The sequence below is a fragment of the Pelodiscus sinensis genome, chromosome 1, assembly GCF_049634645.1.
Source record: "Pelodiscus sinensis isolate JC-2024 chromosome 1, ASM4963464v1, whole genome shotgun sequence".
In the NCBI taxonomy this organism is placed as follows: Eukaryota; Metazoa; Chordata; order Testudines; family Trionychidae; genus Pelodiscus; species Pelodiscus sinensis.
This window is the reverse complement of record NC_134711.1, coordinates 250,770,452-250,783,718: the sequence shown is the minus strand read 5'-3', so window position 1 is coordinate 250,783,718 and position 13,267 is coordinate 250,770,452. Positions and strand designations below refer to the sequence as shown.

At 41.8% G+C, this 13,267-nt stretch overlaps 1 long non-coding RNA gene across 1 annotated transcript; it reads right to left on the bottom strand.

Annotated features, from left to right (window-relative positions):
• Positions 1-5,947: 5,947 nt before the first annotated feature.
• Positions 5,948-12,850, bottom strand: LOC112545234 (uncharacterized). The gene is made up of 3 exons (XR_003088697.2): positions 12,747-12,850; positions 8,708-8,772; positions 5,948-6,090 (listed from the first exon to the last, which is right to left on the bottom strand). It is a non-coding gene; the product is annotated as an uncharacterized LOC112545234 (long non-coding RNA).
• Between the last annotated feature and the right edge of the window lie 417 nt (positions 12,851-13,267).

The following is a 13,267-nucleotide window of genomic DNA, read 5'->3' as shown; positions in this document are numbered from 1 at the left end:
TGATCTGGGACCAGTCAGGTCCAGAGGGTGCCAGACCAGGCAGGTCCAACTTCTACCCAAGTCCCCTCCTTGCACCCTCCCTTCTAGCCAGATAACCTATCCCCAATCTGCTCCTGCTCCCACCTCCCCGAGTGCCTGTGAGGAGCCGGGTCCCCCAAGCCCTGGCCCGGGCTGAGTGGAGGATGCAGCTGGGTGAAACAGTGAAAGTTTATTCATTTTTCATTCTTTTTTTTAAATACGTTTATATTTTTGGGCTGCAAAAAACAGTACTGAAAAAAAGCAGGTTCCAACTAAAGCAAAAAGTTTGGGAAACCCTGGTCTAGCCAGCTTACTATCCATCTTACAGTCCATTTATCCCATTCATATTTCTTTAATTTGCTGGCAAGAATATTGTGGGTGACTGTATCAAAAGCTTTGCTAAAGCTGGCACTGGGGGGCTTTGGGAGGACCAGAAATAATTTATTTGCATATTCAGCATTTGCTTAATGAATATGCAGATATGCAAATGAATGTTACTGGTCCCCCAAAAGCTTGTGAATGGATTTACTGGTCCCCATGTCAAAAAGTTTGGGAACCCCTGATTTACAGTAAGTAAACTGGACTCCAGTATGCAGCAGAATGTGGAATACCCTATACAGGCACAAGTATTTAGGGAGACAGCTGGGTAGCTGTAATGAGCTATTGTTGTATCTGTATCCATGAGAAGAGTTCAGGCACCACTACTCGTAGTTCCCATGGGCTGGGAATGGTGAACCACGGCCATTGGGAACTGCGGGTGGCCATAGCTACAGACATTCAAGGTAAACAAAGCATCTTGCAGCCCCCCAAGAGCTTACCCTAATGGATTGGAAGCCAATCCATTGATCTAGACCATGATCTAGCTAACACATGATCTAGACTGATCTCCTCCATAACACAGGCCAAAGAAACTTGCCCAGACTTCCAAGGTGATCATTTGCATTGGCCACCAAATCACTCTTATTTATACTTTAGCTTGCTGTATGTAGAGTATTTTTAAAGTTTTAAATTTTCTTCATGGTCATCAGTGATAAATGTGTCCTTTCGAAGCACTGAAATTACCAGTTGAATGAACATTTCTCTCTTCTTTCATCCTTTCTTTCAGAATCAGGCATATTGGTTGTAGTTCAGCAATAGCTGCATGATAGATAATGTTGCATGACAAAATTCTCTTTAACACGAGTTTTAAACCTAGGGTGCATCTACACAGGAGCATTATTTTGGAATAATGGCCTTTATTCTGAAATAACAATGTGAATATCTACACAACCAATTCCAGTATTTTGAAATAAATTTGAAGTAATGGACAGCTTATTCCGACTTTTGTAAACCTCATTCTACGCGTAATAATGCCTCTTCCAAAATAGCTGTTTCGAAATAGCTGCAGTGTGGACACTCCACTGCTACTATTTCAAAATAACTCCGCCCCAGGGCCATTCAAAGTAATTGAGCTCCTTAGCGCTTCCTGGGCTTCTAAATCAAGGTAGGATCTCCTAATGTTCACATTAGGAGAGCCTGCCTTGGACTAATTTTGAGGGTTCCCTGTAGTGTAGACACACTATTTTGAAATAAATGTGTAGTGTAGACATACCCCAACATGTAAAACTCTTAGTGAAATAGCAAAAAAATGAGCAAACTGTTAATTTTTAATGTTTGATTTTTTTCATGGTAGTTTGATTAAAAATGTTTGATATAGAAAGAATAGGAGTTTAAAAATCATCCCCTTGTGTGATGTTCATCTGACAGTTCCCCACCCCGCCCCCACTGAATTCTCTCATTTTACTTTGTACATATTTTGCAAGACATCTAAAACATTCTGTGACCTGTCCTTTTGACCACAGAGTTGTTTTTCCTAAAATATCATTTACGCATGGGTTGTGGATTTTTTGGAGCGTATTCGATAATTGTGTAGCCATAATGAAAAATAGGTGCATATATGGCGAACCTGCTGAATTTGATCACTTGTCTTTAGCAGTGCACATGCCGAGAGAGAAAGAGACTGACTGACTGACTGACTCTCCCACTTCCATACACTGTAGCTAGGGAACAGCTTCTGAGCTGGGAAAGAGGAGACCAGAAGTTGAAATCTCACGTCTTCTAAGTGTAATAAATAGCCATATAAATTACTGCCTTTACTTTGACTACCTCAGTGTAGAAAACTATTAAGGAAGAGCTACTGTATGTTCTCCTCTTGAAAGATAAGTTGACTGAAAGCTTAGGCATGGTAGCTGTAAAACACAGGTCTCTAACAGCTCCCATTGGCCAGCAACCATGGCCAGTGGAGGCTGTTTGAATGGCAACTCTGGGCAAACTCCTAGCTGGAGGGACATGCCAGCTGCTTCTTAGAAGCCACCTGAACTAAGCACAGCCTGGAACCTGCACCCCTCACCCACTTCAATATTCCACTCCTCTGCCTCAGCCCTTCTGCACTCTGAACCCTTTGGTTCCTACCTGGAGTCCCCTACTGCTCCCCAAATGCCTCACCCTTGGCCCCACTCCAGAGCCCATACCTTCAGTCAATGTCTTCCGCCCCCCCCCCCCCACTCCAATCCGATGCCCCAGAGCCCCCATCTGCACCCTGAACCTTTCATTTCTGGCTGCACATTGGAGCCTAAACCCCAGGCAGAACCCTAACCCCACCCACACTCCAATCGTTTGCCCCAGCCTAATGAGAATGATTGAGGGTGGGAGAGAGCAAGCAATGGAGGGAGGGGGGATGGAGTGAGCAGGAATCATGGTGTCAGAGAAGAGGCAGGGTATAGGGAGAGCCAAGTGTGTTCAGTTATGTGTGATTAGGAGGTTGGCCATCCTAATTATCCTTTGCACCTTCCTACCTCTTAGAGTGCGGAAGTCAGTTTTAGTTCTCCCAACTTTGTCTTCTATAAACTCTCCCAGAGTCCAAGAGAGAGTCTATGATTCCTGATCAGCAGTATTCTACTTGTGGCTAGTAAATATTTGGGTAACCTACTGGTAACGTGTTTGTCATGTTCTCCCCCACAAACTTTAATAGTGGCCAGTGATAAGGCAAAATATTTCCCTAACGCGTGGAATGTGACACAGTCACAAGTGCTGATTTGTCAGTATAACCAGGGCTGGCCTTACCATGAGGCGAATTGAGGCAGCCTCTTCAGGTGCCACACTGTGTGTGTGTGTGGGGGGGGGGCGCTATTAGGAGCAAGAGAATTGAGGCCTTTCAAAGTTATGGCTGGTATGAGGGCGTCATTTGAGCTCCCTGCCTCAGGTGCCTAAATGTTGTGGGCTGCCCCGGGGTAGAGCTGACATGTTGTATGAGATTATCAGAGAGAAGTCTGATGAAGCTGTGGTACGTTATGGAACACTGGTATGAAGGGAGAAAGGCAAGCACACATTTTTCCCTTCAACTACTAATTTCCATGCTTTTAAAGTTTTGGGCTGATGAGTTTGGATTCAAATTTGGGTCGCTGCAACTGATACTGTCACTAAAAGTGGTTATTGTTCGAGAATAAAAACTAGAATCCTAGGGCTGGAAGAGACCTCAAGAGGTGATCAAGTCCAACCCCTGCCCAAAGCAGGACCAACCCCAACTAAATCATCCCAGCCAGGGGTTTGTCAAGCCAGGACTTAAAAAACTCTAAGGAGTTCTTCACCATCCTCCTAGGAAAATAGTTTTTCCTAATATCCAACCTAGACTCCTCCACTGCTCTAAGAAGGAAAATGTTTCATTGGCATAAGTGAGGACTAATGCACCAATCACACATCATCCACAGCTAGTCAGTGATAATTTTATTCCAGCAATATAGATTTAGGAATTTCACTGACAATATGGTAAATAATCAGTAACTTTAGCAGAGCTTCACAACCCTATGCCCTGGTGTTGAAACTTAATGATAAAAAAATTAAGGAACAAAGAACCTAAGTCAGTGATCCCCCAAGAAGCTATCCATCAACTACGTCTAAGGTGAGATTCTCAATGTTGCATCCTTCTATCAATAGACTATCACCTCCACATTTAATAGGTGAAAAAGAGTTTTGAATGCACAGCTGGGATAAGGAAGTGATGACTTATCTTACACAGCTTTTGAAGCTACTGATTCAGTCCAGTCCTTATCAGAGAAATACTTTCTTACACATGTAATATTTCTCTTAATAGAGAATGTAAAACTTATTACTATGAACTATTCCCATTGTGTTGTCACACATGTACTTAGTATCATGTCATGCCCTGGATACTTGAGAGCTCTAATCATTATCAGTTAAAACAATGAGTAGTCTGAGGGGTTTGCCCTCTAAAGCTCATGATTCTATATTATTTTTTGTTAGTCTCTCAGGTGCGAAAGGTTTACTCATTGTTTTTAAAGTTACAGACTAACACAGCTACCCCTCTGTGACTTTTCACAATTATCAGTTATCAGTGTTGATCGTGATGTGAAATATACATATAATTATAGCAGGGGAGAGGAACCTTTTTTGGGTTAAAGGCCACTGACCCATAGAAATATCAGTTGAGGGCCTCACACAAGCGAGAAGAAAAAAAAAACACCCAAAATCCTCACTGACCTGGCTCCCAACTGAGAAGTAGAAAGACACTCCCCACAATCCCCTCACACACCAGAGCCTAGAGTGGATCCAACCTAGTAGATTTTGTATGCTCCAGCCGTGCAGTGAGACAGAGGGGCACAGCAGTCCCAGTGAAGTTTCCTCACTGCTGGGTGGGCCCTGAGCCTTAGGGGTCAGATCCAGGTCAGCCAGGGGCCGCATCAGGCCCCCAGGCCTGAGGTTCCCCACCTCTGAATTATAGGATATTAAACAGTGACACCTGCCAGCAGCAAAGCAGAAGGCTGTTCCATGGAAGAAGTCACTAGATATATTCAAAAAGAGGGTATGCATGATGATGATGCTAGAAGAACATTGAACCGTTTTATATTAGTAGAAAATGTACTGTTGTGTTTGTATAGTATAGTTTCCAGCTAACAATGAACAAAGCTGGGTTAAAGTATCTAACCTCCAAAGTAATGTACTGTGTATTTCCATAATCCTGACATGCTGGGATTGACTACTTGGTCCAATCTGTCATTCCAGCTGAAAAACTGGCATCCCTCCCATTATCCTTTGACAAAACTGCTGTTTGTGAATGGAAGTTGGAAGATTGTCCCTTTGATTCTGAATTCCAACATTCGATAAACATTAAATCTTGAGTATACAAGATACAGTTCTAATTCACAATGTTTTAAATTATGAAATTAACACATTATAACTGTTCCTTTGTGGATCATAACTGAGGGTGTGTCTAGACTACCTAGTTTTGTCGACAAAAGTGGACTTTTGTCGACAAAACAATACCAGCGTCTACACTACCGCGGAGTTCTGTCGACATAACGTCGACAGAACTCCGCGGTTTTGTCGACGCTGGTATACCTCATTTTACGAGGCATAACACTTTCTGTCGACAGAACTCTGTCGACAGAAGGTGTTATTGCCTGTAACACTGCGTCCAGACTACGGAGTTCTGTCGACAAAGCGGCTTGCTTTGTCGACAGAACTCCATGTGTCTGGACGCAAATTGTCGACGGAAGTTTTGTTGACAGTATCTGTCGACAAAACTTCCGTCGACAAAACGCGGTAGTCTAGACGTACCCTGAGAATGTCAAGTTCAGGTGACACTGCTAAGAAACAGGGTTAATCTATCCCAAAATGTTGGTGGTTATTACCCCTAAAATATACCAAACCAGCCTCTAAAATGACTTCTGTCATGCCACTCTGGCTAACAAGAAGTCAGAAAGGAAGGCTATTCCAGTCTTTTATAACACCATCCAAAACACTAGTATCTAAAATCGAACAGGTTTTTTGAGAAAACGGAAAGTGAGTTGAAATTGGCTATAGGAATTTTAAAAAAACCCACAGACATGAGTAAAGTTCTGTGATCAGATTTCTAGAGTTGTTGAGCTTTATAGTTACAGATGAATCTTTCAGCATCAGTCCAGAGTTAGTAAGTCAATGTCCATTATAGGGGAACCAGGTATCCTGGGATCTCATCTTTATGGCTTGCAGCTTTCCCCATGAACCTTTATGTTCAATTTCCAGTAGCCCCTTTACCTGAAAGAACAAAAGTGTTTGATGTAAGTTTCTGTCTCCCAAACATCCTGGCAATTAACATAGGGTAATTTGTCCATTAAACAGTTCATATTCAATTTATCACAGCCTTCAAAGAGACATATGGACAGTAATACTACTTCAATCAAGTTTCATCACAAGTGTTAATATTCCCTTTTGATCTTGAATCAAGGCTATAGTATTAAACAAGAATTGTTTGTTCATGTCATAAGATCTGACTAAACATCTATGATTCTACAGCTATAACCATGCAAGTTTGCATTTCAAAGTTATAGTCTGACCAAATGTATTAGCCCAACTATCATTTACATATCTTCTTAACAAGTCTTCGGATCTTGAACCTGGGTCATTCAGCCTATGAATTGGTTAACCCTTTTTGATTATGTGCCACATCTTGTTCATTTGTCTAACATTTCAATCAGATAACATCACACATATTTATGGCAGGGAGTCACACTTTTATCTTACAGGGAAGTGCTATAAAAACAAACTTTTCTTCAACAATTTCTTTTTGCCAATAGACCAGAGTTTACTGGGGGAAGGTACAATTACTTCCAGCTAATGAGGATCTAGTTATCTCCTGTTCTTTGGTCCCTTGTTGGAGTCATGGCCTATTTTGAACTGAATTTTGCAGAATTATTTATTTGTGGATAAGTGTCTTCTACCGCACACCACAGTTGGAATAAAATATAATTATATAAAGAGATACAGGCCAACATGTTCAAAGATAAGTGCTTACAGCAGGGCTACTTAACATGTGGCTCATGGGCTGCATGCGGCCTGCAGCTCATTTGTTTGTGGCCCGTGGTGTGGTTTGGATTCATATGGGGCTCAACACGTGGCCCACAGGTAGAATCCTTTGAACATGGCCTCCACTGGGTACTTACTCCACAACAGTGAGTCAATATAATGGTCTTTTGGTGATATGTGTTTTAGTAGTTAAATTCCTGGACTGTCATTAAAAGTGCTGTCATATGGGTGGAAATTGGCTAAATGTTGCACTTTATTAATATCAGCAGAACTGACTTAAAGGGGGCCTGTGTATTGTGTAGTTTTGCCTTAATCTTTGTATTCATTCCTGTCAGTGTGAAAAAAGCTATTTGCATATATTTGCATATATATTTGCACATATATGCAACCACACTTAAGTTGCGGCCCTTGGCATGGGTTGTGAGTATCATTGTGGCCCCTGGGGCTTCCAAAGTTGAGTAGCCCTGACTTACAGTTTGGCTTCTAAACCTTTATTTATGAGATTAACAATGGTCTGACTATCAAAGGCACTAGACACCTACCAGTCCTATTGAACTTAATGGAGCTGCACCTTTGAAAAATAAAGCTATTGTATTAGATGCCCAAACAAGGGTTTAAGTGCCTAATTTTAGGCACCCATCCTTTACAGTCTTAGCAACCGTACATTCAGGTTTTAGCGGGAACAAGCAGTAGGAGAATTATAAGCAGAAAACATGAGCATGTGTAAGTACTTTAGAGAGCACACTACATAGGTAAAAATAATTTCCTGGTAATCTTCCAGACCTGAATTGGATATTGTAAGCCCATCTCTAAGTATAAGAAGTTAGGCAAAGGATTAAAAGTGTAGCGTAAGGTATGCATAAGCACACATAGGGGGATTTAGTTTTGATAATATATATATATAATTTTTTCCAAGTGCATTCAAATCATGTTATACTGTCAAGATAGTATTGTGTATTTGGCTATACACAAACCTACTACTGCAGTGGCAATTTTATTCCCCATTGTACAACTCTAATCAACCGTGGTATTTCAAAACAAGACAATTTGTCTTGCTGTAAATAGAAAAAGAATTACACAAACGTATCTCTCTGCTTTACTATCCTGGAAACCTCATAGATTATATGAAATGTTTTTTATGTGGCACTCCAGAGAGAACATACAGAAAAAGAAATGATGTTTAATTTGGCTTCTTGCTATGTTTACCTTCATCTAATGTGGGAAGGAGTTCTCATTTATGCAATTTAACAGCATTTTTATACCACTTAAAGTCTGTGAACTGTGGGTTAGATTAATTTCACCACATTTCTCAGAGCTTCCTTGGGGTTACAAGTCATTAAAGGCAACACTGTAGCTATCTGAGAGAGAAGAAGAAAGAACAAACATTTACATCTTCAGGAAAGGGCATGCCACTTGCTGCATGTAACATATGGAGCATCAACAATGTGTTTAAAATATTTGGCTTCTGAATGTGTATTTTATTTGTTTGTTTGTTTGTTTGTTTGTATTATATTAGCATCCACAATGTGGCAGGTGTTGCCTGCACAAGTAAATGGAAGTAGACCAGCTTACAAACTGAGAAAACAGTCAACTGATAAAGAGTAAAGTAGTGGTATGAAACATACAACCAGTATTTAAAATATTTGTGTGTATCATTGGTTAACTACAGTTCAGCTTTGTATCTAGCTCTTATACTTGGCTTTGTATCTGTCAAGTGAGAAATGGGCTTTGGGAATTTTTAAGGCTGGACAAAGGTGAGTCTTGGGAGACCGAAGAGCTCAGTGTAAGCTTGAAACTTGTTTCTCTCACCCACAGAAGTTGGTCCAATAAAAGATATTACCTCGCTCACCTTATCTATCTTGGGAAACTGTTCAGAGTTGCTTAGGGAAGGGCATTCCATGCATATGGAGTGTCCTGAAAGAAAACATGAAGATAATTAGTGGGAAGTTAACATATGGTCAGTTGAGGCAGGTATCTTGATCTTTGTTTTTTTCTCCTTTATGGATGTTTTTCATACATTCCAGTTACACGCTGTGAATCTTACAACTACATGCTTTCCTTTTCATTTCTTTGTTTGAACTCTGCCTCCTGCCATTCAGCAGATGTGGAGCCTGACGACAGGGTAGCAGGTGCAGAACTTCTGAACATTGGGCAAAACACAGAAAGCCAGTGCAAAGGAGAACTCCTTCTCATGTTTGCTGCAGAAGTGTTTCTACCCAGGCTGCACAGAGTGAAGAGCTGGCAGTAGACCAATAAATCCTCAATTTCAGGGATCCATAAGCTTAAAAAAACATGCAAGGGCATGTGGTAACTGCAAGTCTAAGAGCTGCCGCAGTAGCCACAGAGAGATGTTGCAATTTCTCTGCTGTCTGAAAGGAGTGGTTCTGTCATACATGAAGCACCCATGTGAAAAGGCCTTTTCCTTAGGTTGTATGTGGGAGGAAGTATTTGTCTCCATGGGTGTGTCTAGACTACAGGTTTTTTTCAAAAAAAAGTGGCCTTTTTCCAAAAAAACCTTCCCCTGCATCTGTCTATACTGCTGCTGTGTTCTTTCGAAAGTAAATCGAAAGAACGTGGCAGTTTTTTCAACTTCAGAAAACCTTATTTTACGAGGAATAATGCCTTGTTTTGAAAGTGCTCTTTTGAAAAAAGGCGCTATGTAATGCAAACTGTGCATTTTCGAAAGAGAGAATCCAGACTGCCTGGATGCTCTCTTTCGAAAAAGCGGCTTGCTTTTTCGAATGTACTGGCTGTAGTCTAGACTCTCTCTTTCGAAGAGGCTTTTAGTCTCGACATACTCTACATGTGAGCTAATTTTTTAAAATGTGCTGTACCCTCTGTCAGTCCCTCCATCACAATTTTGTATTATTTGAAAGTAACACAAGGTTAACTAGAATTTATGTATATGAAGATTTGTAATTTCTTTGTGTTGCTAAAGAAATTACATAATAGATTTCAGTAGTGATATATGTAGGCATAGCAGTCCTTCCTTCTACATGCTATTCATTACTGAATTGGGTCCTTTGTTTGCACCAACCTCTATATAAATTCTATCCCACCTGAATCTTTATTAAGTGTATCTTTGTACAGGATATGTACATAGAGCAGATGAATTGATGTCAATTTATATGGTACCTGTAATGTGGAGTTTCTTAAAAATGAATTATGTACTACTGGAAGATTTTCTTCACTCAATTAATGTTTTAAAAAATGGATATGCTTTAGTTAAGTTCTTGTATTTTTCTAAAATACAGTGTTATTTTGAATAAGTTAATTTTTATCTGGCGTTTATTTTAAAAAGGAATTGTTAAACTTTTTCTATTTAACTTTTTGAGTAATGTTTTTTAAATGAGAATTCTATCAAGTGTATTTTTCTTCATCCCTATAAAAGCTTATTAATGAGGTTTACAGGATAGGTCAGAAAAGGCTTTCCTTGTCGACCGATCCCCATCTAGACTGCTGCTTTTTGCTGACAAAGTGTCGCGTCGGCAAAAAGCGGCAGCCATTTTTATTCAAATGAAGCGCGGGATATTTAAATCCCCACTTCATTTGCAATAGCAATGTGCCTAATCTACATCCCTCTGTCGGCAGAGGGATGTAGTTTACACACACACCCATTCTGTTTTCCTGGCACAACCAAATTCACATGTTGCTTTCAGCTATGGTAAGAGGAACTTATATACCAAACCTGGTGTTCCAAGCTCTTGCTGTTAAGTTCTTAGACAAACAGACAAACAAACTCTCTAAAATATATAGTTGACTAGGGGGCTGTGCCCCCTGCTCGCTACGATCACCAACACCCCTCTTGGCCTGAGAGGGCCCATCCCACCCGACCCCATCCCTGGCCCTCTCTCGCTCCCTGACCTGCCCCTGCCCTTTCTCACTCCCCCCTCCCCCCTGAAGCCTGCCCCTGCTCTTTCCCGCCCCTTCCCTCCAGCCCGCCCCGGCTCTTTCCCACGTCTATCCCCCAAAACCTACCCCAGCTCTTTCTTGTCCCTCCTTCCCCCAGCCCTCCCTGGTTCTTTCTTGCTCCCCCCCCCCCCAGCCACTAAGGAGAGCCAGGTCACAGTGCACCAGCCCTGGCTCTGCCCCAAACCTAGGGAATGTGTGAAGGAGGCCAGGGAGAGGGAAGGGGGTGTGGCTCCCACCCCCCTGGAGCACCCAGCACCAGAGAGATGTGAGGGGAGTGGCTGCACAACTCCCGGGGCTGCACGTCTCATGGCTTCTGCCCCCCAGCTGAAGCACAGGGGAGGGAGGCTGGAGCAATGGACTGCCCCAGCCTCACACTTACTTGGAGGGCCATGGGGGGGATGCATTCCCCCCCCACACACGTATGGGCCTGGAGGGGCAGTGTAGGGCTGCAGGCAAAGAGGCTGGTCAGCAGGGAAGCCTGCTGGTGGAGCTGGTAACGCGGCAAGAGGCTGTTTCCAGGTGGGGGGGGCGTGTTCTGGGTTTGGAGTTGGGGGCATGGTGACACAGAGTGAAGTATGACATCACCGGTGTGTCTAGACTACATGCCTCCGTCGACGAAGGCATGTAGATTAGACAGATCGGCAAAGGGAAATGAAGCCGCGATTAAAATAATCGCGGCTTCATTTAAATTTAAATGGCTGCCCCGTTCTGCCGACAAACAGCTGATCAGCTGTTTGTCGGCTGATCTGGGCAGTCTGGACACGCCGCGGTCACAAGGAAGCCTTTCTTGATCGGCGCAGGTATGCCTCATGAAACCAGGTTTACCTGCGCCGATCAAGAAAGGCTTCCTTGTGAACGCGGCGCGTCCAGACTGCCCCGATCAGCTGACAAACAGCTGATCAGCTGTTTGTCGGCAGGGCGGGGCAGCCATTTAAATTTAAATGAAGCCGCGATTATTTTAATCGCGGCTTCATTTCCCTTTTTCGAATACACTAATCTACATGCCTCCGTTGACGGAGGCATGTAGTTTAGATGTACCCTAAATGTCCCAAAGGAAAAAAAATTATATGCATAGAGAGAGAGAGATAAGTGCCTGATATGCTTTAAGAGTAGAGTAGTGCAATGAAGGGTGACACATATTACAGTAGCTTTAAACCTAAGATTCTTTTCACTGCAATCAGGGATCTGAAGGTACCATGTTTATTCACACTGATCTCCCACTGATTAAAAACAATGACACCTTAGAGACAAACAACTATATTATATCGTGAGCTTTTGTGGGTAAAACCCACTTCATCAGAGGAGTACTCCCATTGATTGCAATTAGTAGTATTGCCTGAGAAGTGACTACATGTCTGGAGCCCAAATAAACTGCCAATAGGTGCAACTATATGTCAAATTATATCAATCAATGAAAATATAATTGAGGGTGTTAACATGGTTTGCCATCCATAAAGCACTTGTGCCTGTTGGTGCTCTTGAGCATATGTAATACTTAGGGTGTAGGGGGGGGAACTTTAAGACTGTAATTTATACCAACAAGAGAGAAAAATCCTTTGAAATTAAGTTTCTGCAAGCAACTTTGCTCTACTTCCTTGTGTGTATGCATTATCATAGTCATCATGTAATAAAAGGCCAAAATAGAGTGCTATTACAGAAGAATAATCAGTCCCCTTGATATCTCCATACTTCTCCAAAGTTAATATGATTTTGAGAAAGATATTCATTGCAGTATAACAATGAGTAAAAGGTAAGTACAATTGTAAATGGCTTTAGATAATTTGCAAGTGCTCTATAGTGGAAATAATATAGTTTATTATAGGACTATAGTTTAGTCTCTTCCCTTATCACCCAAGAAGGCTATTTCTGATATCTGTCCAAGAAGTATTTTTTATTTGACTTATAGATGGGCATATTTGAATAATTCTGGCAAGCACCTGTAATATTAATGGAAGTAATTGCTCTTAAAACCTTACCTTTGAAAATGTTGAAAGGTTTACAGTGGCAGCATATCAAAGTAAATATGACATTCTTGTACTAAACTCTTTTTCTATACTGGATGGATGTGAGAAAACCTCTCTTGATAGTAGATGAGTGAACATAGCAGGAAAATAAAAAAGTAAATGGAGAGAAAAAGTAAACACACAAAAGGTTTATTTTGAAGTTTACAAATAATTAGAAAGTCTAAAATGGGGAAAAGTCAGTTATTTTTGGTGATGGGATCCTTTTGAGGACCTGTCATTACTTTGTATTTTCCTCTTTTTTTCCTTGTTTTTGATATAAATGTAACCCCCTTTTTCTTCCCCGGGTTACTGGGGAGCACTCACAGGTGTGCCTGGGCGCCTGGTGTTTTAACCTAAAAGAGATCCTGAGTACCCCAGTGGTGATGGTGTTTAGCTGGGGAAAGCCCTATCCACCCCCTTGCTGCAGTCCCTTGCTGGCAATGAATGTAAAGTGGCGGTGCCTCCACCTGGCTGGCCTTGTACACACACTGGTG